Source organism: Euprymna scolopes, chromosome 5, assembly GCF_053919585.1.
Source record: "Euprymna scolopes isolate OS-2025 chromosome 5, ASM5391958v1, whole genome shotgun sequence".
NCBI classification, from domain to species: Eukaryota; Metazoa; Mollusca; class Cephalopoda; order Sepiida; family Sepiolidae; genus Euprymna; species Euprymna scolopes.
Genome location: NC_136486.1, coordinates 78,642,362 through 78,648,939, shown reverse-complemented (window position 1 = coordinate 78,648,939; position 6,578 = coordinate 78,642,362).

Below are 6,578 nucleotides of genomic sequence, written 5' to 3'. Positions count from 1 at the left end.
TTTTGTTCAACACATATATGAAATAATTTTATATTAATTAATAAATGTTTCGTACAACACATATATGAAATAATTTTATATTAATTAATAAATGTTTTGTACAACACATATATCAAATAATTATATATTAATACAGAAATGTTTTGTTCGACACATATACTACATACATTTATATTAATTAATAAATATTTTGTACAACACATATATGAAATAATTTTATATTAATGAAGAAATGTTTTGTTCAACACACATATGAAATCATTTTATATTAATTAAGAAATATTTTGTTCAACACACATATGAAATAATTATAAATTAATTAAGAAATGTTTTGTTCAACACATATATGAAATCATTTTATATTAATTAATGAATGTTTTGTACAACACACATATGAAATAATTTTATATTTATTGAGAAATGTTTTGTTCAACATACATATGAAATCATTTTATATTAATTAAGAAATGTTTTGTTCAACACATATATGAAATAATTTTATATTAATTAATGATGTTTTGTTCAACACACATATGAAATAATTTTATATTAATTAAGAAATGTTTTGTTCAACACACATATGAAATCATTTTATATTAATTAAGAAATGTTTTGTTCAACACACATATGACATAATTTTATATTAATTAAGAAATGTTTTGTTCAACACACATATGAAATAATTGTATATTCATTAATGACTTTTTGTTCAACACACATATGAAATAATTTTCTATTAATTAAGAAATGTTTTGTCAACACACATATGAAATCATTTTATATTATATAGAAATGTTTTGTTCAACACACATATGAAATCATTTTATATTAATTAATGAATGTTTTGTTCAACACATATATGAAATCATTTTATATTAATTAAGGAATGTTTTGTTCAACACACATATTAAATAATTTTATATTAATTAATGAATGTTTTGTTCAATACACATATGAAATAATTTTATATTAATTAATGAATGTTTTGTTTAACACACATATGAAATAATTTTATATTAATTAACGAATGTTTTGTTCAACACACATATGAAATCATTTTATATTAATTAATGAATGTTTTGTTCAACACACATATGAAATAATTTTATATTAATTAATTAATGTTTTGTTCAACACACATATGGAATAATTTTATATTAATTAAGAAATGTTTTGTACAACACACATATTAAATAATTTTATATTAATTAATGAATGTTTTGTTCAACACACATATGAAATAATTTTATATTAATTAACGAATGTTTTGTTCAACACACATATGAAATAATTTTATATTAATTTATGAATCTTTTGTTCAACACACATATGAAATAATTTTATATTAATTAACGAATGTTTTGTTCAACACACATATGAAATAATTTTATATTAATTAATGAATGTTTTGTTCAACACACATATGAAATTACTTTTATATTAATTAAGAAATGTTTTGTACAACACATATATGAAATCATTTTATATTAATTAATGAATGTTTTGTAAAACACACATACGAAATAATTTTATATTAATTAATAGATGTTTTGTTCAACAAACATATGAAATCATTTTATATTAATTAATAAATTGTTTGTACAACACATATATGAAATAATTTTATATCAATTAATGAATGTTTTGTTCAACACATATATGAAATAATTTTATATTAATTAATGAATGTTTTGTTCAACACACATATGAAATAATTTTATATTAATTAATGAATGTTTTGTTCAACACATATACGAAATAATTTTATATTAATTAAGAAATGTTTTGTTCAACACACATATAAAATCATTTTATATTAATTAAGAAATGTTTTGTTCAACACACATATGAAATAATTTTATATTAATTAAGAAATGTTTTGTTCAACACAGATATGAAATAAGTTTATATTAATTAAGAAATGTTTTGTTCAACACATATATTAAATAATTTTATATTAATAAATAAATGTTTCGTACAACACATATATGAAATAATTTTATATTAATTAATAAATGTTTTGTACAACTATCAAATAATTATATATTAATTAATATATTACATGTACAACTATCAAATAATTATATATTAATTAATATATTAATATCAAATAATTATATATTAATTAAGAAATGTTTTGTTCGACACATATATTACATACTTTGATATTAATTAATAAATATTTTGTACAACACATATATGAAATAATTTTATATTAATTAAGAAATGTTTTGTTCAACACACATATGAAATAATTGTAAATTAATTAAGAAATGTTTTGTTCAACACATATATGAAATCATTTTATATTAATTAATGAATGTTTTGTTCAACACACATATGAAATAATTTTATATTTATTGAGAAATGTTTTGTTCAACATACATATGAAATCATTTTATATAATTAAGAAATGTTTTGTTCAACACATATATGAAATAATTTTATATTAATTAATGAATGTTTTGTTCAACACACATATGAAATAATTTTATATTAATTAAGAAATGTTTTGTTCAACACACATTTGAAATCATTTTATATTAATAAAGAAATGTTTTGTTCAACACACATATGAAATAATTTTATATTAATTAAGAAATGTTTTGTTCAACACACATATCAAATAATTGTATATTCATTAATGACTTTTTGTTCAACACACATATGAAATAATTTTCTATTAATTAAGAAATGTTTTGTCAACACACATATGAAATCATTTTATATTAATTAAGAAATGTTTTGTTCAACACACATATGAAATCATTTTATATTAATTAATGAATGTTTTGTTCAACACATATATGAAATCATTTTATATTAATTAAGGAATGTTTTGTTCAACACACATATAAAATAATTTTATATTAATTAATGAATGTTTTGTTCAACACACATATGAAATAATTTTATATTAATTAATGAATGTTTTGTTTAACACACATATGAAATAATTTTATATTAATTAACGAATGTTTTGTTCAACACACATATGAAATCATTTTATATTAATTAATGAATGTTTTGTTCAACACACATATGAAATAATTTTATATTAATTAATGAATGTTTTGTTCAACACACATATGAAATAATTTTATATTAATTAAGAAATGTTTTGTACAACACACATATGAAATCATTTTATATTAATTAATGAATGTTTTGTTCAACACACATATGAAATACTTTTATATTAATTCATGAATGTTTTGTTCAACACACATATGAAATAATTTTATATTAATTAATGAATGTTTTGTTCAACACACATATGAAATCATTTTATAGTAATTAATGAATGTTTTGTTCAACACACATATGAAATCATTTTATATTAATTAATGAATGTTTTGTACAACACACATATGAAATAATTTTATATTAATTAATAAATGTTTTGTTCAACACACATATGAAATCATTTTATATTAATTAAGAAATGTTTTGTACAACACATATATGAAAAATTTTTATATTAATTAATGAATGTTTTGTTCAACACACATATGAAATAATTTTATATTAATGAATGAATGTTTTGTGCAACACACATATGAAATAATTTCATATTAATTAATGAATGTTTTGTTCAACACACATATGAAATAATTTTATATTAATTAAGAAATGTTTTGTTCAACACACATATGAAATCATTTTATATTAATTTAGAAATGTTTTGTTCAACACATTTATGAAATAATTTTACATTAATTAATGAATGTTTTGATCAACACACATATGAAATAATTTTATATTAATTAAGAAATGTTTTGTTCAACACACATATGAAATCATTTTATATTAATTAAGAAATGTTTTGTACAACACATATATGAAATCATTTTATATTAATAAATGAATGTTTTGTACAACACACATATTAAATAATTTTATATTAATTAAGAAATGTTTTGTTCAACACACATATGAAATCATTTTATATTAATTAAGAAATGTTTTGTTCAACACACATATGAAATCATTTTATATTAATTAAGAAATGTTTTGTTCAACACACATATGAAATCATTTTATATTAATTAAGAAATTTTTTGTACAACACATATATGAAATAATTTTATATTAATTAATGAATGTTTTGTTCAACACATATATGAAATAATTTTATATTAATTAATTAATGTTTTGTGCAACACATATATGAAATACTTTTATATTAATTAATTAATGTTTTGTTCAACACACATATGAAATAATTTTATATTTATTAATGAATGTTTTGTGCAACACATATATGAAATAATTTTATATTAATTAATGAATGTGTTGTTCAACACATATATGAAATAATTTTATATTAATTAATGAATGTTTTGTACAACACACATATGAAATACTGTTATATTAATTAATGAATGTTTTGTTCAACACATATATGAAATAATTTTATATTAATTTAGAAATGTTTTGTTCAACACACATATGAAATCATATTATATTAATTAAGAAATGTTTTGTACAACACACATATGAAATAATTTTGTATTAATAAAGAAATGTTTTGTTCAACACATATATGAAATCATTTTATATTAATCAATTACTGTTTTGTACAACACACATATGAAAAAAGTGTATATTAATTAAGAAATGTTTTGTTCAACACATATATGAAATCATTTTATATTAATTAATGAGTGTTTTGTACAACACACATATGAAATAATTTTATATTAATTAATAAATGTTTTGTTCAACACACATATGAAATCATTTTATATTAATTAAGAAATGTTTTGTACAACACATATATGAAAAATTTTTATAAAATTATTAATGAATGTTTTGTTCAACACATATATGAAATAATTTTATATTAATTAATGAATGTTTTGTGCAACACATATATGAAATACTTTTATATTAATTAATTAATGTTTTGTTCAACACACATATGAAATAATTTTATATTTATTTATGAATGTTTTGTTCAACACATATATGAAATAATTTTATATTGATTAATGAATGTGTTGTTCAACACATATATGAAATAATTTTATATTAATTAATGAATGTTTTGTTCAACACACATATGAAATAATTTTATATTAATGAATGAATGTTTTGTGCAACACATACATGAAATACTTTTATATTAATTAATGAATGTTTTGTTCAACACACATATGAAATAATTTTATATTAATTAAGAAATGTTTTGTTCAACACACATATGAAATCATTTTATATTAATTTAGAAATGTTTTGTTCAACACATATATGAAATAATTTTATATTAATTAATGAATGTTTTGTTCAACACACATATGAAATAATTTTATATTAATTAAGAAATGTTTTGTTCAACACACATATGAAATCATTTTATATTAATTAAGAAATTTTTTGTACAACACATATATGAAATCATTTTATATTAATTAATGAATGTTTTGTTCAACACACATATGAAATCATTTTATATTAATTAATAAATGTTTTGTTCAACACACATATGAAATCATTTTATATTAATTAAGAAATGTTTTGTTCAACACACATATGAAATCATTTTATATTAATTTAGAAATGTTTTGTTCAACACATATATGAAATCATTTTATATTAATTAATGAATGTTTTGTACAACACACATATGAAATAATTTTATATTAATTAAGAAATGTTTAGTTCAACACACATATGAAATAATTTTATATTAATTAAGAAATGTTTTGTTCAACACACATATGAAATCATTTTATATTAATTAAGAAATGTTTTGTACGACACATATATGAAAGTTTTTTATATTAATTAATGAATGTTTTGTTCAACACATATATGAAATAATTTTATATTAATTAATGAATGTTTTGTGCAACACACATATGAAATAATTTTATATTTATTAATGAATGTTTTGTGCAACACATATATGAAATCAGTTTATATTAATTAATGAATGTGTTGTTCAACACATATATCCAATAATTTTATATTAATTAATGAATGTTTTGTTCAACACACATATTAAATAATTTTATATTAATTAATAAATTTTTTGTTCAACACACATATGAAATCATTTTATATTAATTAATAAATGTTTTTTTCAACACACATATGAAATCATTTTATATTAATTAAGAAATGTTTTGTTCAACACACATATGAAATCATTTTATATTAATTAAGAAATTTTTTGTACAACACATATATGAAATAATTTTATATTAATTAATGAATGTTTTGTTCAACACATATATGAAATAATTTTATATTAATTAATGAATGTTTTGTGCAACACATATATGAAATACTTTTATATTAATTAATTAATGTTTTGTTCAACACACATATGAAATAATTTTATATTAATTAATGAATGTTTTGTTCAACACACATATGAAATAATTTTATATTAATAAGGAAATGTTTTGTACAACACACATATGAAATAATTTTATATTAATTAATGAATGTTTTGTGCAACACACATATGAAATCATTTTATATTAATTAACGAATGTTTTGTTCACCACACATATGAAATCATTTTATATTAATTAATGAATGTTTTGTTCAACACACATATGAAATAA